The sequence below is a fragment of the Leopardus geoffroyi genome, chromosome A1, assembly GCF_018350155.1.
Source record: "Leopardus geoffroyi isolate Oge1 chromosome A1, O.geoffroyi_Oge1_pat1.0, whole genome shotgun sequence".
Taxonomy (NCBI): Eukaryota; Metazoa; Chordata; class Mammalia; order Carnivora; family Felidae; genus Leopardus; species Leopardus geoffroyi.
The window spans coordinates 17,915,851-17,939,932 of record NC_059326.1 but is presented as its reverse complement, the minus strand read 5'-3'; the positions used below and the strand labels follow the sequence as shown (position 1 = coordinate 17,939,932).

Here is a 24,082-nt window from a genome sequence, read left to right as displayed (position 1 = left end):
CCTGGGTAGTTTCAGCCAGTGGGAGGAGCTTTTGGGAGACGGGAAGCAGGGAGAAGCCAGGATATTTCTCCCTCTCTGGCTCCTCCTTGGGCAGTGTCTTTGGTAGCAGTTGTCTCTTCTCCTGGAATGCCCTGCCTTTCCTGGCCCCAGCATCTGTTGGGAAGCCACTGCAATAATCCTACCGTAGCCCAGTTCTTCTAGTCGCTGGTAATGCCATCTTCTCCCAGTATCACTCCAATTTAGTGGATAGCAGCAGATTCCTGCTGTTGCCACTTTCCGGGTCACCTCTTTTTCTCCTGTTTGGCTTTTTAGCTCTTCCATCATCTGTGTCACCAGTTTCCTGTGCTATAGTAAATTGTGTGTGTTTGACACACCTCAGGATGGCTTCTGCGTCCTCAGTTGGACCCTCGCTAAAATACAATACATAATTCAAATTCCTGCCTCAGGCAAGTGGAAGATCATGTCCTACTGTGAACTTTTGGGATTTGTGGTGAATAGACAAAAATCACAGATGTTTAATCGAGAAGACTGGCATGCACTGAAGCATGAACAGATGCTGGAGGGGCAGCACAGGGAATGGCCTGACTCGGGGGGGGGGGGGTCCTACAAAGGGCTCATAGCACAGGTTCTCGTTGAGCTGGGTTTGAAGTTACGAGGGGAAAACTTCCTGGGCCCTCAGGCAGGGGGATCATCAAGTTCTCGAAGCCAAGGAGGTGTGAAAAGATCTGATGTGAGTTCAGGGAACGGGAGCAGACTATATGGGGTGGGGCAGGTATGCTGTGACAAAGGACACAAGTGGAGAGGACACATAGAGCCAGGCTGTGCGAGTCCTCGTTTCTGTTCCACGGTACGGATTCCATACTCAACTAAACTCAAGCTTTTGAGTGCTTGCGGGTAGAATTGACTTAGGAGCTATGTAATCTATAATCTAATCGCAACGAGGAGTAAGATTGATTTGGAGAATAACAAACACCAAGGAAAGGCACTGAGAAGCCCATAGTTGCAGTCTTAGCCAGAGGTGCTGAGAGCCTCACTGAAGCTGTGGGAATACAGGGAACAAGAGTTTGAAGACATTTCTTTCTTTCTTTCTTTTTTTTTTTTAATGTTTGTTTATTTTGAGAGAGAGCACGCATGGGGGAGGGGCAAAGAGAGAGGGAGAGAGAGAGAATCCCAAGCAGGCTCCGAGCTGTCGGTGTGGAGCCTGATGTGGGGCTCGAACTCCCAAACCGTGAGATCATGGCCTGAGCTGAAATCAAGAGTCAGACGCTTTAACCAACTGAGCCAGCAGGCGCCCCCGAAGACATTTCTGAGGTAGAGGTCAACAGGTTTTGCCGTCCTTATTTTTAGACGAATAGATGAATGAATGAATGAATGTCTCAGTAATTTTGTATTTCTGTTTATTTAAGAAACCAGGTATTTTCTTTTTTTCCCTAGTCCCTCAGAAAATTAAAAAAAAAAAACAAAAACAAGAAAATGTGACTTAAATTATAGCAGCTCTGTTTTTGCTTACAGAGCAAAACATTTAAAAAAGTAATAAATATTGTTGTTACCACAGTACATAGATATAATTTACTATACAACTTCACAGTGTGGATATTTCTATCTTAGAAAGTTTTGCACATTCGTCTGTGTGTAAATGAGGGTTACTGACTGTGCCCAGCACATTTGGAGGCTTCGAAGAGGAGCATTTAGATGACAGCTAAAGTGACTGTGAACTTCACTGGCTTCTTACAAGCAGACATTTTCCCTTTCTTTTCCAAGATAAGTGTTATTTTTTATTTTTTTATTAACTTTTTTTTTGATGTTTGTTTATTTTTGAGAGACAGAGAGAGACAGAGCATGAATGGGGAAAGGGCAGAGAGAGAGGGAGACACAGAATCAGAAGCAAGCTCCAGGCTCCCAGCTGTCAGCACAGAGCCCGACGCCGGGCTTGAACTCACCAGCTGTGAGATCATGACCTGAGCCGAAGTCGGACACTCAACTGACTGAGCCACCCAGGCGCCCCAAAAGTGCTATTTTTTTTTAAAGTTTATTTATTTTGGGAGAGACAGAGACAGCGCGAGTTGGGGAAGGCAGAGAGAGAGAGAGAGAGAGAGGAACAGAGAGAATCCCAAGCTGGCTCTGAGCTGTCACCATAGAGCCGGATGTGGGGCTCGAACTCACAAACCGTGAGATCATGACCTGAGTTGAAACCAAAAGTTAGACGCTTAACTGACTGAGCCACCCAGCTCTTCCTAAACATGCAGGAAGTAAGTGCATAAACACATAAATAATAAGTAGATGTAAGATTGATTTTATACATCTTATTTTCAGAAAAGTTTTTGACATTTTCAATTATACCTGTATTTCATTTATAAAGAAATAAATGAATGCTATTGTCAGCGTGTTTATAACTGAAAATTGCCATCGGTTACCTGTGGTAAATGAACGTTTCAGCCTGGAGACCTAATAGATTGCTGTCCTCCCTTATGTTAGTCATGTTACATTCGCATATTAAGGCAGAACAAGAAAGGAAACTGTGTATCCCTTGGAATAACCAAGGGATAACCTCTGAGTTAATATTGGCTGTGACTTTTGTCTGTGTTCCCTGAATCAACTGCCCTGAAGTCCATGAAACATGAAATGTAGTTTTGTCATTCCAGTGTAATTTATAATTCTCATATATTTGTCATGTTGAATTTTTGAAAAGAAGAGAATAGCCTTTAAGCTCTAAGATAGTATGATTCTGGGATTAAATCTAATCCTCATCTGTAGAATGCTTGCTGATGAGAGCCACTGCGTGTGATGCAGACCTTTCTTGGTTGTTAACCTTCATCTCTACCTCTCAGTTCCAGAGTTTCACTAAAACACATGCTCCTTATATCATCTTATGATGACATCACTTGATTGTTCTCTCAGCCGTCCACGAATGTGCCTTCCGTATGGGTGGCAGATAGCAGTCGATGATGTTGGATGGGATTGGGCGCACACGGGAAACACCGGATTCCCTACGAGACCTTGGCTTTCCAGCATACGTGTGGCTGGAAAGGGCCAGTGGTACGTGGTCAGACTTGGTATAACTTTTTCTCATGCTTGGCCACAGTTGGCCCACCAGAACAATCCAATTATTTCTCCCGTGTTATCCTCATATTATTTTCCCCACATTATTTCTCCTTCCCTGCTCTGTGTGCACAGTTGTCTTGGATCCGGATATAAGATTTCCCATGTTTTTTTCATGTCTAGTAAAGGAACTACAATGGAGTCATTATTTTCTATGATGTAACGTATGGTAGGATGTCATTTTTGTTGCTGTTTGTGTGTTTTGTTTTATGTTTCCCATTTGCTGTTACATAGCCTAATTTAAATGGAAAATTGTAATCCTTAGGTACAGCCAATTCCTTTATGGTCTCTATAGTCACTTCTAAGTAAGTAAGAATTAATTCTCCTAAAAGTGTTCTGAGGAAGAATACCAATTTTAGCTTTAGAGGGAGTTGCCCTGGTAGTTACAAGGCTTAAAAGTATAGTCACACTGGGTGTGACAGTATGAAGAAGTATTTACTCTATAGTGGTGCTTCTCTCATTCATTTATTCAACCGGTGATTTTTTTTTCAAGTTATTATGATATCTTTATTGATTGGCCAGAAGTCATAGAATGCAACTCAAACAAGTTTAAGGGTCAGAAAAGGAGAGGGGACACAGGTGCATTCTGACACCCGGCTTCAGAAAGAAGTGGGCCCGGTCTGTGGGGCAGCAGTTAGACTCATTCTGTGTTTGTCTTTGCTTATTACCACTTTGACTTCTACTTCAGCCCAGCAAACAGGCTTGTGTTTGTGACTCTGTGTGACGCAAACATGGTGGCCAGTGGCCTCAACACCATGCATCTCTCAGCTTCACTTTGTCTGGACCCAGATTCAGAAATATTAGCGAAGGTCTCTGGTAGGGAGTATCCATCTGCAACAAAAGATTTTGAAGTGCTCACTATGTGTCAGGCTCTGTTCTAGCTGGAGATAGAACGCTGGTATGATAACGTATGACTCTTGTCTACCTAGAATTTTTGTGTGAGAGATGAACGTTAATCAGATGCTTCCCCCAAAATGAACGTAAAGCTACAAGTCTGATAAATGTTAGGAAGAAAGTTTCATCATGGACAGTCGTGATCTCGATGAGGTGCCAAGAAAGACTTTCTGAAGGATGCAGGTTTGAACTAAGACTTGAAGCATCGAGGGGAAGGAGGAGAGGGCATGGCAGCTGGGGAAGCTCAGGGACAGAGCCATCCAGCTGGGTGAGCAGGAGGTCTCTGAGGCGCCCCGGGACGGAAAGCCCGGGGGAGGGTGGGTAGATGAGGACGGAGAGGGAGGGGAGGGCAGGATTCATGCCAAGGATCCGGTACTCACGACACTCACGAGATCAAAAGCCAATGAAGAGGAGACGGTGTTTGTGCAGGGAGAGGTTTGTCCCTGTACCTACTCACACGACGACTTTGTTCAGTTAAGGCAAGTTATCGGAGAGTTAAGTTGAGAGGTAGCTGGCTAGAAAGCTCATGGATTCTTTTCACTTTACCAGTCTTTTTGAGGTTGAGTTAGTCGTTATTTTATTTTGAAAAGAGGAAAAGTCGGGGCACCTGGGTGGCTTAGTCGGTTAAGTGTCGGACTCTTGATTTCAGCTCAGGCCATGATCTCGCGGTTTGTGGGATCAAGCCCTGCATCAGGCTCTATGCTGACAGCACGGAGCCTGCTGGGGATTCTCTCTTTCTCTGCCCTTCCTGCTCGTGCGCATTCTCTGTCAAAAGAAATAAATAAGCATAAAAAAAAAGAGAAAAGTCATTATGAAACTTCTCTGTGTATTGTTTGAATACGTGAGTTAAATAATACCAATGTCTAGATATTTGGTTAGGGGACACAACTGTTAAAATTGGGCACCCTTCAAAGGAATGGAGTGGAATGGCGAATGAGTGGAAAGGGTGCCGATATCCTTTTGTTATTATTTTCCATGTTGCTCTATCTATTACGTCTATACCTTTCCTCAAGGCATTTGGTACACTTGTGATGACTTAATTTTTACAATGATGTGTATAATGTCTTCTCTAATTGGTTGAAATACACCAAGGGCAGGGGCCTTCTCTGTTTTATTTACCATACTATCCCTAGAGCCTAGCAAAGTACCTGAGAGAGAATAGGTAATGAGAATTTTCTGTCTACTTGATACTTGGTATAATCTGTTTGGAAAGCTATTGTATATGTATTTTTAATCCAGTTCCATTTTGCATCTACTCCCCAAGTTCCTACTTTGCAGAATGGGCACAGGTGCTAGGACTTGTGTTGAATACTGACTTAAATATGACAGTGTCTGACTTCAAAAGGCACAAGCTCTAATATGAGGAATTGTACCTATAAATGTGGCACAGGTGCTAAGAGGATTCGGCGAGGTGTTCTTTGGCTGATGTCCTCGAGATCTTGTGAGAGATACATATTGAGTAGGCTGTGGGATAGCTGAGCTTCCGCTAGCCTTACTCACCTTGGTACAAACCCTGAGTCCTTTCTCCTGAATCTTCCTCACTGCCCATCGAAAAAGTCAAAAAGGGCCAAGCCCAGGGTACAGTAGGGGCTCTGAAATGTTTTGCTTCTCATCCAGTTCCTTTGTAAAACGCTTTCCCATTTGTTGGGGGCCAGCCTAGTGGCCACATGATCATTGAATTGTGATCTTCCCCTCCCTTGCTTTACAAGATTGACTCTGCCTTGGTTTCCTTATTTCCCTACCCGTCACCTCCCTCAGTAAAATAAAGTCTTCCTGGACTGCACCTCATTTGGATGGGCCTTAGGGATATCTACAGAGTGGGGCTCTAGACTCCAGGAAATGCAAGATACAACAGAGGGGATGAAAATGTAATCAACGTGATTTGGCCACCGATTGCGTGGGTGAGAATGAACCTCACTGGCGGCCCTCTGTTTTCATGTCTGTGTGTCTCTTGGAAGGAGCTTGACATCGTGAAGAGTGAGCTGTCGGCAGGTGGCGAGGGGGTGAGATTAGTTCTGGACAGTCTGTGGTTCAGGTTCTGGTGGGACTTCAAGGCCGAAGGGCAAGTGGACAGCTGGAAAGATCAGGGTTAGATATGTAGATTCGTGAAAATATGTCTTTGAAAACCTTCATGTGAGAGAGTAGTACTTCATTTACTTTCAACATTTCCTTTTACCGGACACTTTAAATCCGGACACTTCCTTTTACCATTTGGCTATCCTGGTTGACAGGCAGGCTCCTAGCTCTGTCTACCCGAATCATCATGTCTAAGCTGCCCCTTGGACAGTGCCAGCTGCTAAGCACCCACCACGCTGGTGAGATTACAGAGAAGTTTACACTTTGTAGGACTAGACTTTATTCTTCTGGAAAAAAATCACAAGAAAAGCCAAGGTAGGAGAAAAAAAAATATTCTGCATAACGTTCACTCACTAACACAAAAATGCCCTAGGGAAGGAAGGAGTCTAGAAATGACCATGTAGTTAAAAACAAAAACAAAAACAAAACAAAAAAAAAAACAGGGGCGCCTGGGTGGCTCAGTCGGTTGGGCGGCCGACTTCGGCTCAGGTCACGATCTCACGGTCCGTGAGTTCGAGCCCCGCGTCGGGCTCTGTGCTGACAGCTCAGAGCCTGGAGCCTGTTTCAGATTCTGTGTCTCCCTCTCTCTGACCCTCCCCTGTTCATGCTCTGTCTCTCCCTGTCTCAAAAATAAATAAAAACGTTAAAAAAAAAATTAAAAAAAAAAAACAGAAACAAAAAAACAAAGCAGCAAAGGGTGAATAGTTTAACTTTTTTTTTTTTTTTTTTTTTTTGGTGTTATGCATAAAGATGGCTTTCTATTTTGATTGCCTGGTGGAAGAAAGTCCGTTCATTTATCTCATCCACCCACTGGTGGCTATCCTGATTATAGCCTCCTCGTAGACACCATTTAAAATTCAATTTGGCTGCCTGTGCCCTTGGTGCTCAGTAGGTTTCATTAAATTACATGGCATAGAGCTCTTCTCCTTCCCTGTGTGGCACCATTTTATGTACATTTGACTTCAGTGTAATTTCAGACAATTATGCTTTGTGCAGAGTGGTTTTACCACAATAATCTTACCGTCCACTTAGGGCTGATCTGGGACTCTGACTCTGATGAGTTTTTAAGATGGTGGAAAATATTGGATGAGGGAAATGTTTTTATTTCTCTATACTCGCTCTATTTAGCTTGTTAGGCTTGTAAATTGTGGCAGATTGTTTGTGTAGCATTACTTACAGCATAAGATTAGAATAACAACAGCTCTTCCCACATGGGATGCTTCAGAATTTTACATGCAATCAGATCCTGGAAAAAACTGTGTCTGTAAGACTGTAAGTAAAATGAAATGCTGGTACTTTTTTCTTGTATTAGCAAATCTTCAAGTGCTGCCTTCTGTTCATGTGTTCGCATTATTCTGTGGCCATGTGTTGCTGTGTGAACGAGTGAACACAGGATCTGGACAGGGTTGAATTCTGCCACTCATCAGCCTCTCAGCCCCGGTTCCTTCAACTAAGACTAATAGTAACCCTGACTCATTGGGGTTTTGTGGAGCTTAAATATGTGTAAGTTGGGGCACCTGGGTGGCTCAGGGGGTTAAATGCCTGACTCCTGATTTCAGCTCAGGTTGTGATCTCAGGGTTCTTGAGATTGAGCCCTGCGTGGGGCTCTGCCCTGATAGGGTGGAGCCTGCTTGGGATTCTCTCTCTCTCTCTCTCTCTCTCTCTCTCTGTCCATTCCCTGCTCATGCATGCTCTCTCTCTCCCTCCCAAAATAAATATATAAACATAACAAAGTAAATAAATATGTGTAAGTCATATTAATGTGATATAGTAGATGTTGAGTGAATGATGGCTCTTATGATAGCTCATCTGACTTAAAATTTCGAACTTAACTATAACTTAAAAAGCTAATATGCTTCATTCATTACACACATTTATTGAATCCTGCTCTAGCTATCAGGGATAAAGTAATGAGTAGAAGCAGACTAAGAAAGAAATAAAAATTATATATATACACACACACACACACACACACACACACACACACTATGTATACTATTGTACCCTACTGCATTTCTCCAGTTAAGTTTTGAACTAATAATGCAGGTGACTTATTATTCAGGACCTCATAACAGAATTTGTAACTGGTCATATTTGACCTCCACAGATTATTATTTGAAGTGAAACCTAGATATCTGTATAGGTATTCTCAACAACTGGACAAGTGAGCCCTTCCTTCATTATTTCCTTTCCTTCCCTTCCCTCCTCCTTCCTTCCTTTCTTTCTTTCTTTCTTTCTTTCTTTCTTTCTTTCTTTCTTTCTTTCTTTTTCTTTCCTTTCTTCCTTCTAAAGCATCTGCCTGCATATTGTGGGTTTTCTCCATCATGGTGATATTTTTTATATCATCTGTGGGTTCTGCAATGTTTTTTCCTTTAACCCTCCGTTTCTTCTCTGATACACCCTCATGTATTTGTAGCCTGATTACTACTATCTATATTTTTGTCTCTTTTGAATGACCCCAGAGACCAACTGAAAGAAAAATTAGTTCTTTGGAGTTCCAAGTCAACTAATGTCAGCTACTTTTACTATGGCATTTTGTAATACACAAACACTTTTGTACACATTTTCTCATTTAATCTTAAAATCCTGCTGCAGCTTTGTGCTTGAAAGTGTGATCGGTACTATGGGAAACAAAGAAGTAAATATAATACAGGCCTGTGACCTCAAGGAGTTTATAAATCATGGCTTTGGTCACCAGACTCACTCTTCCTCAGAAAGATGTCATTGTTATTCTATCAGCAGCAAGCTTCAGTGCTGGTTATATAGCTAGATAGTTATTTTATCTTCATAAGATGAACCTTGCTAGTGTTATTTGCAGGTGTGTGTTGAAGTGATGTTCTCTAAGATTAGAGCTCAATACAGGGGTATTTGAGTTTTCACTTCTGATCCATAGGGGAATTGAACTGAGCAAAATAAAAAGAAAATATCTTTGATGGTCGTATGTAATTCTTTAAAAACCAAGTATATCGTAAGAGGAAGATGAAATGTGTTTTGAAATTGAAGATAGAGATGGGGCAGAAGAATGTGCTGTAACACAGTGAATTATTTTGACATCAGAGGCTGAATCCTGTAGAATGGCGAGACATTTTACTGTCTTTAATATATTATGAGAAAGTTCATGTCATGCGTAACTATGTATAATTGAAACGTGCTACTATGACAGTCATGATATCTGAGCGATCATGTAAAAAATCATCTGGCATTAAATATTGTTCTCATTCAGCATCATGGTGCACTATCACATGATTTCAAAGGACTCAGAAGGCCTGTGCCAGAGGTGAATGTCTGTCATGTCTTGGCTGCCTTCCTGCACACCCGCCTTCCTCTCATCCATCTTCGCGTGGCCTCCAGAACAATCCTCTTGGTTGTGATCATGGACCTTCATGCCCCAAATACCTGGGTTGCTCCCTGGATGTTAAGGACCTTCTACAACGTGCTCCCAAGCTCCATGTGTCACATTACCACTCACTCGGCCCCTTTCTGTGCACCCCACTTTGGCCAAAGTGAATTTTATAGTGTTTCCTGCGCACTCTCTACCTAATCCCACTATTGTGCCTTTGCCGACACTGTTTCCTTCACCCTCTCTATCCCCTTTTCCCACACCCAGAATCTGTGTCTTTCAAGGCCTGACTGGAATGTTGACTTCTTCATAAAGTCTTCTCTGATTTCATAACTTGAAGGAATCCTGCCTTTTGTCAACTTCCTTGGAACTTATCTTTTTTCCCCCCGCTGGCAGGAAGTCTGGGGGGGAGCACTCTTGACCATATATGACTGACAGCCTCCCCAGACACAGTCTCTCAGCACACCCTGTACCTATCGCTATTTTTACGTTCATTTGGCTGATTTGCTAAAACTACTCTGGGAAATTTTAAATCCAGGTACCCAGTTTGGAGTCTAGGACATGTTTGGCCTGTCTCCCCTATCTTCCACTATGATTAATCCCCTCCCTTCTTTTGGCTAGGTCCCTTCTTATGTCCAGCACCCTCGTACCTCATAGCAAAAGAGATTCTGTGGAATGTTCTGTTTTGGATGCCGATAGCCCTATGCTGAAAATAAAGACGTGTTTAAATGTAAACATTCCTGATCAAGTTAATTTCCAAAGATGATCCTGTTTGACCTGTTCCTGTTTTAGTTACACTCAAAGCAGCATACAACACTAAAATAGCCAGCAATAGGAAATGTCACTGTGAGATAGTCCACAGCCATTACTCCGTGTTGATTTAGCCATTTTTGTCAGGGGTCTGTCTAGGGTGCTTTTTCCTATCACTCCATGATGATTGATTCAGCCATTTACTTTCGATAAAAACGAACTCGTTTGCTCCTCTCCCGAAAAGGAAAGAGAGAAATTGTCAGTGATATGGGTTGACACAGGCTGCCAGTGTGTATTTTAAAGGTGGTGAGTGTGGCATTAAGAAACCTTCCCTCTCGTTCAGCCTTTGTTGATGGAGAGCATGTCGTATCTGGCCAGCTACCAGGACATTCTTGCTTCTGTGTTACTAAACATTTCTATTTCAAATATTAGCAAACGCAGCCGTCAATATCGGGGTTGTTAGAAGGACACCCATAAGCCCTCAATCAATATGGATAATGTGATCATCATTAGGGCCACCATGCCAGACCGTCTGGTAGATGATCACAATATACCTAGTGGGACAACAGCTCTTTGGGGTAGGTGGGACTTGGCTGTTTTGAGACAAGTAGAACACCTGAGTGTGTGCCCACCGAGATTCTCTCCTTTCACTTTTATTTGGAAGGACTCGGGCCTTTTTCCGAAATGCTAGCTTTTCGAATGTGTAAAAAGATTTCCCCAGACTGTGAGCTACCATTGGCCACCGAGTGTTACCGCGTTGTGCTTGGAGGAGCCGTGCTTTGCTTTGTCTCTCAGTGTGTCGCATGGAGGAGGGAAGGAAAAGGCCAAGAGGAGCAGCAGAGTCGGGGGTGTTTGTTCACTTTAGGACTAGATCCTTTTCAGCTGCCACGTGGGATATTTGCTCAAGTTTTAAATGTCGGTTTAGCACTTAGATATTTTTTTCTTATTTAAATGTTATTAGTTTTCCACGATTCCGAGTGTCTCTTTATCCTGTTGATTCCACAAGGATAATGCATAGATCTGTCTCATTAGAGTTCCTCACATATTTAGCACACCGTATGTCTCAACAAATAGCCGCCGCAAGGATGAATCCTGTTAGTAAGGAGGGAAGGATGACAGATTAATAATGTCCACACCTCTCGTGTAGGACTGGTGACATAATCTGCGGGGTCCGGTGCAAAAGGAGAATGGGGGGCCCCTTCAAAAGGGATTAGGAGTTTCAAGATGGCGACACCAGAGCATTAAACCGAGGTGTGGCCACGCGTCATTGCACCAGGAAGCTGTCCTGCTCTAACGCAGAAAGGAGCCAGACGTGTGAATTCCCATCTTTCTTGTTTTTGCCTGGGAATTAAACATATTTTATTCTCTCACTTCTAGTTGATAGTATGGAAGCTTTGCTTCTTTGATTCCCAATGAAACAGGAAGAACAAGTACTTAATAGTAGTACCTGTCATACCACAGATTTGAACTAATGCTCAATTTACCATCTTTGAAGTCAGCCCGTGCCAGTTTTCTTAACATGAAATTTAAAGCAGCAAACTCCACCAACCTGAGCAGTCCATTCTCATCCACGGCGCTAGTGTTTTACTGACTTTAACTGCGTTGCCCTGGTAAATCACTCTGACCCAAATCTAGTCTGTATGAACTCTGGTAAAATGATCAGAAATTAGAGCAGTGAAAAATGAGCTTCTTTCCTCTGCAGCTTTGGAGACATAGAGACAAGTTCAAAATGGGATTGCCAAACAGTTACTCGTCCCAGGAAGACGTAAGATAAACCATTATATTAAAAAAAAAAAAAAAAAAAAAAAAGCCCCTGGGGTAGGTTTGGTTTACAAGCGAAATTGAATTGTAATAAAGCAGAAGGAAGAGGGCTCTCCTCCAGGGCTCCGTGCACAGTGCATAAATCTGAATGGAAAGTAAATGCTGGCCCCTCTGCGGTCTGCACAGATTTACAAGTAAATTGGTGATTTCGAATCAGACTTGTCAGCACAGATTATCCTGCAGCTGCTGAAAGTAAATCCGAAGATCAGAAGCTGCCCACAGTCTGCGCTAGGCTGCCCCATGGCTAGAAATGAGCCACAAGGAGAAACTGCAGCCCCGCAGGAGGAACCGACCAGCGGAGGAAGGCGCCTGCTTCCCAGGACCTGCCCCTCATGTCCTCCTCACCTCCAAACTTGAACTTCCGAAATGCCACATTGCTACCAGCGCCCTTTGCTGCTTCTCATCCTTCAGTTGACTACTTTTGTGGCATATCACGGGGTATTTTGGAATTAAAGTGAGGCTCAAAATAAATCCGGCCACCTCATGCTTCTGGATCCCTGGGCATAAAGAATTAGTAGTGAAGGACAAAGATAAGACCTCAGTGGTATGTTATGACTCTCTGTGGAGTTTCATTGTACTAGTTTTTAATTTATGTAGGTAATGATGTGCTGGGGGACTGGGAAAAATACATTGAAAAAATCATCACTTCCCTATGCTGAAGTATGAAATGCAAGTAAATATACTAGCAGCTTCTGAAACGATCGCTCTGTGATCACAGTCTGGGGTTTGTGAACATGTTACCTTTCTGCCTTCACATCTATGCTCTGGACTCTGCTACTTCCAGAAAAGGTAATATAGCTCTGGTCACCCACATTTGTGGTCATGATTGGGTTTTCATTTGATGAAGCAGAGCAGGGAGGAGGGAGTAGAAGTAAAACCTGTGGGACCCACCTCCTCGCCTGATAAAGGGAGGCACCACATCCCACGTCCTGCTTGCACCTTTCTCCCACCGCTTATGAAGCGGTCTCTGTTCCCAGGGACTTTGGCTTGTCATCCTCCAACTAAATACGGCTGCTAGACCTCGTGCTGCAGTGGAGCTGGGAGGACAAGGTGTAAACACACAAAAATAGATATCTATTATATACTCACTATAGGCTGGACGTTCTTATGTGCAATCTCTACCACATTTCTGTAAGGGAGGACTGGCCCTGTTTCACAGATGGGAAAGCGGAGGTTTAGAGAGGTCAAGAGCATGGAGCAAATTAGTGGCCATGCTGCAATTCAAATATGAATCAGGTGAGCCCCAAACTGTTCTTCCCACCCCTCACCCCCATGTGCTATGTTGCCTCCCTCTCTGTGACACAGAAGAGTTCTGGTAAAGCTGTTCCTGTTCTGTCCAGAGACATCTCTGTTTCCCCAGGGATGATCAGAGAAGGTGCCATGGATCCCATGTAGGTTTTTAACATCTGTGACTTGAATAATTAGGAAATTGAGGAAAACTATTCCAAGCTTCCCTTTTTACATTTTATATGTATTTCCTATAAAGTTTCAAAACAGATGAACTGTTAGCCAACTCATAAATACTAGTATTAGAAAGGATTAACTAGATTTAAAATTATTTCCAATACTTTCTTGTGGGGCAAAGTAGAATAAAGAAACACTGTCTTTTAAAAACTTATAAATTAAGGGGCGCCTGGGTGGCTCATTCGGTTGAGTGTCTGACTTTGGCTCAGGTCATGATCTCACAGTTTGTGGTTCGAGCCCCGTGTCGGGTTCTGTGCTAACAGCTCAGAGCCTGGAGCCTGCTTCAGATTCTGTGTCTCCCTCTCTCTTTGCAACCCGCCCCCCCCCCCCCCAACTCTGTCTCTCTCTCTCCTTCAAAAATAAATAAACATTAACAAAAATTTTTAAAAACTTACAAATTAAAAAAAAAAAAAGCACAGGGTGGGGTGCCTGGGTGGCTCAGTTGGTTGAGCTTCCTTCTGACTTCGGCTCAGGTCATGATCTGTGTGGGGCTCTGTTCTGACAGCTCAGAGCCTGGAGCCTGCTTCAGATTCTATGTTTCCCTCTCTCTCTCTGTCCCTTCCCTACTTATGCTCTGTCTCTCTCTCTCAAAAATAAATATAAAAAACGTTTAAAAAATAAAAACATAAAACCTTGTAAATTTAAAAGTATTTTGAAACAGGTTATGTAAAACAAAGGCTTATAAATTTCTGACCTTGAAGCCTGGAATTTTTCTACTTTTGTGATTGTGGTTGCTTTTCCTTAGATGCAATACTCATTCTCAAATTTAAACTGTTTTAATAATCATTGGTCTCTTAAAACACCTTTTAAATTTTTATTAAGTATTTCTTAATCTTAGAACAAACTGTGTGAGCAGGTTTTTGTTTTTGTTTTTGTTTTAAACACATTAAGGGGCACCTGGGTGGCTCAGTCGGTTGAGCCTCTGACTTCAGGTCAGGTCATGGTCTCATGGCTCATGGGTTCAAGCCCCGAATCAGGCTCTGTACTGACAGCTCAGAGTCTGGAGCCTGCTTTGGATTCTGTGTCTCCCCCTTTCTCTCTGCCCCTCCCCTGTTCGCACTCTTGTCTCTGTCTCTCTCTCTCAAAAATAAATAAACGTTAAAAAAATTTTTTTTAAAAATAAAAAACACATTGAGAAAGATACCTATCTTAAAGGCTAAGATCTATGATATGAACTCATATTTAAATTGTAAAATAATCTACTTCAGGAATTAACTTGTTTCACCTACTTGGTTTTGTACCCTTAATAGATACAGGAGTAATAAGAAGAAATAAAGGATCTTTATTGTTCATTTTCTCCTATTTTAATAAGACAAAATCTATCAAAAATCTATCTACCCCAAATATTATTGTATTTAGAATTGTATACCACTCATTTTTACAAATCTCCAAAAGCAGTAGACATGGCTTTGGTTAGATAAAAGCAATCTGCATACAGTATACTTAGTTTCAACCCTGGTTGGTTTTTCTTTTATGAGAGTGTAAGCTAGGACATTTGCTATCACCAGCCATTAGAGTGTGTCCCTTACCTTTAATCTCAGAAACAGTCCTTACTTTCCCGAGGATGCTGATCCTCTTGCCCTACCTTTATGACCCGATGGCTCAAAGATCACGTGACTTGGAGGAGTAGACACTACTGGTCACTGACTGACGGCTTCCACTAATCCTGTGATTTAGGACAAAGACAGCTTTTTCCACCAGTGTTTGATGGCTCAGACACGAAAGCTCACAAGGTTAACGTTTGGCGATCTGTACAGTAGCTGAGGCTTAAAGCGGAAGGTGACGATCACAGCCCAGGGAGTAGATGGGACAGGAAGACAGAAAGGTGGAGGCGACACAGGACAGCCAAAATACTATAGACGTGAACAGAAGGAGGGCGAGCGGCCAAGGCTACCCTCCGTAGAAAATCGGACTGTAGTGTGGTTTGCCTTTTCCAAAGTCACAAAAACCGGGTATAAAGCTTTTACTTCTTAGAGAGAAGCGTTTGAACGGAAGGGATGCACGTTACTGTATGATATTGTTTACGAAGCACAGGTCTTACACCTCAAAATTAAGGCTTCTTATTTCACACATTTATAGATTTATGTCTGGGCTTTATATATGTGCATGTGCACATATTGCTGGAAAGAGGTCTCAGATTTTCATCTGATTCCCAATGGGGACTGGGACGTACACACAAAGTTAAAAAAAAAAAATTCTGAGGACCATGGCTCCGAGCCTTAGGTGAGGAACTCTTTAGATTGCTCTGTTTCTTCAATGTTTTATTTTATATTCAATTGTGTACAACTTTAGGTGACTTTCAAGGTATTTCTGTGAAAGCTTACTATTTTGCTGTCTGATTATGTAGGATACAAATACTACCCTGCTTAGGAATTCCTTGTTCTGTGGTATAATATCTTTGTCCAGTTCATTTTCCCCCCAATATATTTTTTGATTTAATACTATATTTTATTTAATTGATATATGCAAAATATTATCATTCTACCATGTGATAAATATAAAAATTATTGAGGATGTGTTTACATTCTTCATTTCATACTTAGCCTACGCAATTCAATGGTCGTGTAAATTGCAAAATAACCCGTAGTAATGTGGGAAATAGAAAAAAGCCAGACACAGATGTGAATGTGGACTATGAACATAACTTGGCATTCCTATTCTTTATTTATAGGGTCAAAGAATAGATTGGCAAATGGAAAAAGAAAGCAGTGATTTGTTAGGGTGCTAGAATTATGAGGAATTGCCACTTCCCATTTCTCTAATGTGCTAAAAAACATAGAATGTAAAATTTACCATCTTAACAGGTCAGTTGTTTTGACTGTATGCACCTTGTTTGGTAACTGATCTTCAGAACTTTTCTCCTCTCGCAAAACCAGGACGCTATCCACATGGAACAATGTCCTTTTCCCCTCTCTCCAGGCTCTGGTGACTACCATTCTATTTTCTGTCTCTATGATTTTAACTATTCTAGGTATCTCATGTAAGTAGAATCATGAAGTATTTGGCTTTTGATTTCACTTAGCATGATGTCCTCAAGGTTCTTTCATGTTGTAGCATATGGCAGGATTTCCTTCATTTTTAAGAATGGATATTATTCCTTTGTGTGTATATACTGAGATTTCTTTACCTATTCAACTGTTGATGGGTATTTTGATTGGTTCCTCTTCTTGACTATTGTGAATATAATAAACATGGGAGTACAAACATGCCTTTGAGGTTCTGTTTTCAATCCCTTTGGAGATGTACTTAGAAATGGGACTCCTGGATCATATGGTAATTCTGTTTGTAATATTTTAAGAAACCTCCATACTACTTTGCATAGCAGCAGCACTATGTTTCATGACTACCAGTACTGTACAAAGATTCCCATTTATCCACATCCTTGGTAACATTTGTTCTTTTGTGGTTTGTGTTTAGCTGTGTTTATTCTTAATCTTTTATATATACACTCGGAAACATTGATTCTTCAACCTTATTTGCAATAGAAGGCATCTCTTGAGAGTTCCTAAAAAGAATAAGCTTGGCTAAAATCTGGACTATCCAAAACAGTTTTTTGTTATTTACGTTTTCAATCGAATGGTTAAATGGTTGTCCAATGGGAATTGAGGCTTCTTGTTTACTGAATCCGATTGGATGAGAAGATAAAGAATGTAAACCGCGAGTAAAAGAAATGATAGGGTCTTCCATCTTTGAACATTTCCCTTCAAGAGACAGCCTTATTTATTTTAGTCTATGGCCTGAAACACGTAAAAGGAAAATCCCACCACACCACCACCATCACACACACAAACACACAGACACACACACGCACGCATGCACGCACACTGTTGTTACCAGACTGACAGTTGCTGTTACTTCAGATGAAACCATCTTATATCTGCCATAGCTTCCATCTGGTTAAACTGTGGCTGCCACGAACAAACTGTGAGGTTATTTTCCTGCTCAGCTTTTGATTATCATTCTGCCCTCTAACGGGCCACCTCTACCTCTTCTTTCCTTGACATAGTTTTTTATGAATCCTGCTGGATATTTGGAAATTATACACATCTTCTCAGGGACGAAGTAAGATTTCAGTTCTCTAGAGTTTGTGGTTCGGGAGGTAAAAGAAATCATTGCGGGAAGTATGAGTTTCCCTCGCTTCAAGTCCCCAAAGCCTTCCAAGAACATGACAGGGAATGGGAGATGAAAAATGAAGAAAGATTTGCCTGTGTTTATTGCCGATAGATTCTGAGGCAACTTTGGCTCCCTGTGTTCTGTTCCTGAAGAAGGGCTGGCCAACATGGTATGGCGACATGGAATTTGGGTGGAAGAGGGCTTTGGGGTCAGAGTGCCTTCAGGTTGTAACGCTCACTCTCTGCTGTTTCACCTTCTAAGCACAGCCCAGCAGACCAGGTCCTGCTTCAGGCTCTTTCGGGGAACTTGGACTTTAATTTGATGTGATGTGGAGACGTTGGCTGGTTTAAGCAGTGCGAAGTTATTGTTATGTGTGTGTTTTAGGTAGACCACTTTCTGTAGAGTAGATTTAGAGAGTTATGATTCAGGACAGAGGATCACTAGGGGACTAATGTCCCGTCTGGGTGAGAAAAGATGAGGGTCTAAATCAGGGCCTATATTGGGAACAAGTCTGTGGTTGTGTCACCGACTAAAATAAAGGGTTCAGGGGAGAAAGGGTGTGCTGAGGGATAGTAGTGATTCCGGGTTTGAACACTATTGAGTTTGCAGTGAGGCTGTCTCACAGGCAGTTGGGCGTGTGAAGGTCACGCTTGAAGGAGACATCATGGCAAGAGTTGTCAGTATCTGGTGATGGTAAAGCTGTGAGAATGAATGAGATCGTTAAGAAAGCAGACAGAAGCCCCTAGACCACTAAGCATAATAGATGCCAAATAAGATGCTTTGTGAGACTTACAAACACGACGTTACGAGATTCTAGGAAAGGTCAAGGTAAAAAATATTTTTGGGGGTGGACGGGATGAAGAAAGTTTAAAGGTAGCACGTGCGATGGGCCTTTGAGGATGAGGTGAATTTTAATAATGGGATAAAGTTAAAATATTAATATAATTAATATGAAATATTAAAGATATCTTCCAGAAAAAGAGAGAAGAATCTGCCAAGACAGGAAATCGTAGGATGTGTTTGGGAAACTATCCACAGTTTAATTTTGCTGGAGTGATAAATACAAAAGAAGTAAAGAAAGATTAAGCTTGAAAAGCTACATTGGTGGGGCACCTGGGTGGCTCAGTCAGGTAAGCATCCAACCTCGGCTCAGGTCATGATCTCATGGTTCCTGAGTTCTAGCCCCACGTGGGGCTCTGTGCTGACAGCTCAGAGCCTGGAGCCTACTTGGGATTCTGTGTCTCCCTCTCTCTCTGTCCCTCCCCCACTCATGCTCTGTCTCTCTCTCTCTCTCTCTCTCTCTCTCAAAAATAAACATTAAAAAAAAAGCTACATTGGAGACATGACCTGCACCTATGGTTTTCCATTATGCCCTCCTTCCCCTTCTATCTGCTATTTCATTGACTTACAGAATTTTAAAGGGAAAGGCACCCAAGAGCGGATTTATCTCTGGCCATTCTGGGTCACCAGTTCTGGACAATCAGAGCCACCGTGCACTTGAACAAGTGTGAAGACTGTCTGCAAGTCGTTTCACCCATTTTGCAACTTTTCTGATTGCCAGCATTTTTATTATTTCATTATTGGAGCTTGTGCTTTCCTCTCACTGTTGTTTCCAGTTGCACCCCTGCACATACAAAAAGATTAAGAAATTAATTAATAGCACTCTTTAATGATCGTTTTTCACTGTGAATCTACTTTATTGTCCTGACCTCCACTCTAGACTTTTCCATATTGACCATTAAGAATATTAAGTTGTCAAATACCTTGCAAAAATGGAGACACATTATGTCTGTAGCATTTTTTTAACTCATCAAAACTAAAATTGAGCTGAATTTAGTACAGTTTATTCTCAGTGACATAGTGCTGTTTTCCAGTAATCTTCTTTCTCTTGAGTAAACCTTTTAGACCATTTAGTTAGTAGTTAAATCTGCAAATTTTTTTTAGGGTTTTCAATAAAAAAATTATTGATCAGTGTTTCCAAAAACTGAAGTTTTTCCCTTTTGGAAATGAGAACAGTCATTTGAAGGGTTCCAAGACTTAGCCATCTAGACTCTGCTTGTTGACATCAGTTCACTGGTAGTAGATTCCCTATAATTATAAACTCCTAAATCACCACGTTTGACAGTTATTCAACACTGCCTAGCTTAAGAAAACCAGCAGCATTCTGATGTTTATAGTTTTCATCCACCCATCTATTCATCCATCCATCTGTCCTCCAGCAATATTTACTTTATTTATATTTGCTGTGTGCCCGGCACTGAGCTAGAGGCTAGAAATACTGGTGAGCAGGACAGACATGATCTCTACTCTCATGGATTTTACTTTGCTGAGGTTTTCAGTTTTTAAGCGGTAATAAAAACCAGCATAGAAAATGGTTTTGAGCACCAATGAAAATCGTTAACTGTTCAGATTGAAGAGAATGGGTAGGGGCTCAACAGAGAACCCTCTCTGTTTGGTGAACTCTCTATCATTCCGTGTAAAGTCTCCTCAGATTCTGGCCTGCCATTGGGCAGCAAAACAGGAGCCCTTCCCTGGAGGTTGTGGTAGCCGCCACCTGATCTGGACAGAGGAGGGAGTGGTGGGAGGGGAGGAGGAAGAGCCTCAGCTTGGAGTTTCTGAGCTGGGCCTCGAGGTGTTTTGACTTTACGGCATCATACAGGGAGAAAGTGAAATGCAAGATAGGAAAGTGATTTCACAGTGCTTTCCAAATTTAATTTCTAGGCTAAAATATTCTGTTTACAGAATTAAGAGAAAACTGGCTAGTTGGTAAATGTAGCTTTTGGAAATGATTGCATTTGGATTAGATTTTTGTAGTCTTATGGGCCATATGTATGTCTGGTGCTTTGCTCTATTGGCATAGGTTTATACTTTGTTCTAGTATTTTCCAAATTGAAAATGAAGCAGCATTTTCAGAACTGACCAGGTCATTGCCCTGAGTAAACTGGGCAACTGCATTCTAAACACCATGCAATCTTACCCAACACTCATATACCGCAAGAGGGTGTTTTTCTTGCCTAAGTTTATGTTGTGTATCCTATTCTGGGCCTTTGGACAGGCTATTTCAGCTTTGTATTGCTTTTTCTCAACGTTCCGTAAGAGGCAATATTTCCTATTCTCTGTTGTTACAAAAGCTATGAAAATATATGCCACCCATTTAAAGAAACAAATGGGTATCTGGAAGTTTTCTCTACCCAACACTAGTTTCATGTATAAAATTTAGTATGTTTTGGCTTTTATGGTGTTTACCAATGGGGAAAAAAAAGCCTCAACGAAGTAACTAAGGGCATTTGTTCCAGTTCTTCCTATACTGGAAAGTAACCGTGAAAAGTTATATTAATGAAACATTCTTATTACTCCAGGACAGAGATTGGCAAATATTTTTCTGTAAAGGGTCAGATAGTAAATATATTTGGCTTGTGGGCCCCCAGGGTCTCTCTCTGTTAAAAGTATTCAAGTCTGGGGCACCTGGGTGGCTCAGTCGGTTAAGCGTCCAACTTCGGCTCAGGTCATGATCTCACGGTTCGTGAATTTGAGCCCTACGTCTTCCTCGGGCTCTGTCTGTGCTGACAGCTCAGAGCCTGGAGCCTGCTTTGGATTCTGTGTCTCCCTCTTTCTGCCCCTCCTTGCTTGGGCTCTGTCTCTCTTTCTCAAAAATAAATAAACATTAAAACTTTTTTTAAAAAAATACTCCAGGGGCGCCTGGGTGGCGCAGTCGGTTAAGCGTCCGACTTCAGCCAGGTCACCATCTCGCGGTCCGTGAGTTCGAGCCCCGCGTCAGGCTCTGGGCTGATGGCCCAGAGCCTGGAGCCTGTTTCCGATTCTGTGTCTCCCTCTCTCTCTGCCCCTCCCCCGTTCATGCTCTGTCTCTCTCTGTCCCAAAAATAAATAAACGTTGAAAAAAAAAATTTAAAAAAAAAATACTCCAGAGTATTTAAAAAAAAACACTCCATATTTTTTGGGCTCAGAAAATAGCCAGTAAGCAATTTGTAAATGAATGGCAGTAATAGTGTCCCAATAAAACTTTATTTACAAAAGCAGGCTGCCTGCAGGATTTGGTCTCTCCTCTTGTCCCTCGCTCCCTCCGTGCTCCAGAACTCCAGAACAGAAATGTGGCCCGAGGCCTGTTTTTTTATATAATAGCCTTTGAGCAGAGAATGGTTTTTACATTTTTAAAGAGTTAACTGAAAGAGGAAGAGAGGGGGAGGAGGGAGGAGGGAGAGAGACCTTACAAAGCTTAAAATATTTACTGTTTGGAGATTTATGGAAAACACCTACCGATCCTTACTCTAAAAGATTGCTTATCTTTTCCTTGATAATTCAAGTTATGGATTGGATTTTGTGCTCATTTTCTATTTCCCTGTGGCTAAAGTCTTAGAAATATGGAGCATGAAAGTTTGTTAGATACAATGCAGAACTTAAAATTCGGATAATACATTGGGTGTCATAGAAAATAACACCGATAATTTCCTATGGTCGCTTTATTCTTTTAAAATTTGAGATTTTTACAGGGAATTTTTTTAATGTAAATTATTCTTTTATCCTAAAAATGTTTTTTTTTTATGTGGGAATCTAGAACACCAGTACTTATTCCTCTTCAATTCTGTGCCTGAAATTTGGAGTTTTCTAACCTTTATTTGGGACCAAGCATGTGCTGTCCATGCCCAGACCTTTTCGATAATCGAAATGTTCTTTGATATTAGCCAAAAAAATAATACTACTTAACATTTATTCAGTGCTTATTATGTGAAAGGCACCTTGTAAAATGCCTAGCATACATTTTCTCACAAGGATTCTGGGAGATGAGTGTGATTCTAAACCCCAGTTTTGAGGCTAAAGAGATCAAGACCCAGGGAAGTTACGTACCTTGTCCAAGATAACACAGCCAGCTAAAGGTAGAAGTTGGACTTGAACCCAGGTTTGAGACAAGTTCCCCAAGGAGAGGTCGCTTGCAATTTTGCTTCAGTGCCCTTCAGAGTGAACCCTTATCCTTTATTACTTTGTGAATCTCAGATAGCTTTTACGAGTGATGCCACAATAGATAAAATATATTGGAAATTATCGCGATACTGTTTCTGCTTTCTAAGGATTTATTATTTCAAAATGATGCTTGAGGGATAGGAAGAAGACAAGTTGGTTGCCTTAATAGAATATAAGGAAAAGGAGGAGCTAGACAATTAGTAGTCAGATGTTCCTTTGTTCCTCTCTCCAGCTAAATATAATTTCCTTCCTCTTAAAGAGATGGTGAACACTTCCATCTGAAGGCTTCGACCTCTTCTTTTTACTCTTTCCAACAAGATAACATCATGCGTTGACACTTTGAACCTGAGGCATAAAGTTGCTGTAAAAATTATTCAGTTGATCTCAAGTTCCCAGAAGCTCTTCCTGTGTTTAAGTTTGTGTTTCAGATAGATTTTTGGGTGGAATTGCTTAAAAATTGAGTTAAAATATAAACAAAATGCCCTTTTGGCTTTTTTTTTTTTTTTTTTTTTTTTTTTTTTTTTTTTTACTTGGCAACAGGCTTTCTCATTGTGTTCCTGTGTTATGCCCCACATGACTCCTCTGAGCAGATCTGATCCTGGAATCCCCCACACTGTGGGCTGGAACTCACTGGCCAGGGAGCCCCAATGTAGGTGGTGAAGGCAGTGAGTCAACACGACTGGAATTTGCTCACTTCAGAGAGATAATTCTCATGCAAATAGTTCTCAGATTTTCAAAAGAAGGCCTTGTCAGCCTTATACTTTCAAATTGACTCTGCCAGGAATTTACAGAGTTTTACTAGATTATACAGACTGTTCTTTTATAATAGTCACATGTTCATTCAGAAATAAGCCAATTAATGCAGACTGAGAAAACCCCACTGTTCCCACCCAAATCCCTTTCAGACTACTCTTCACTTCCCTCCTCTTTCCTCAGACATTTCCTCCTCATTCAGTAGCTTGTCCTCTGCTCTCTGTGATAGCTGTGCCAGCATTTCATCTTCTTTTAACAACTACACAAGTATAAAAACCACGACACCACAATTACAGTTGGGGCTTCAGTTTGCACTTTTTAAGAACTGTATTGTCGTAACTAATTTGCAGTAAACTTAAACTCAAAACAAACAAGACCCAAAAAATCTCCCAAAACAAATAGGAACTCTTTATTTTTGACCGGAGTAGTTAGAAATGATACTCTTTTTGACATAAACTGGAGTACTTTCTCAAAAGAACACTTTATTACTCTACGATGGGCTATATTATAGTCTAGTTTAATGGCTTCTCCCCTATGTTTTCTTTCTTGGTTTATCTTCTTGGACATGGGACGAGCTGAATGGCATACTTGTTTCTGGATAGGTTTTTTTTTTTTTTTTTTTTTTTAATTTCCCCTAAGTGAATGGTATCTTTTAAAGGGCATTGGTCATTTTGATCTTTGGAGTATTTTTAGAACATTGGAATGTGAAAGAAATGTTGATGCCTTGGGATTGCCAGTTATCCAGAGAATACAATCTTTAATTCATTGCCCTTTATTTGTATTTTTTAAGTTTAT

General features: G+C 41.4%; 1 protein-coding gene and 1 long non-coding RNA gene across 4 annotated transcripts in view; both read left to right on the top strand.

Moving 5' to 3' along the window:
* The window catches only part of LHFPL6 (LHFPL tetraspan subfamily member 6), a 251,259-nt gene that overhangs the window by 12,727 nt on the left and 214,450 nt on the right, over positions 1–24,082 (top strand). The gene's annotated exons all lie outside the window — the stretch shown is intronic.
* LOC123596346 lies at positions 2,146–22,484 on the top strand. The gene is made up of 3 exons (XR_006711666.1): positions 2,146–3,646; positions 4,553–4,557; positions 22,473–22,484. It is a non-coding gene; the product is annotated as an uncharacterized LOC123596346 (long non-coding RNA).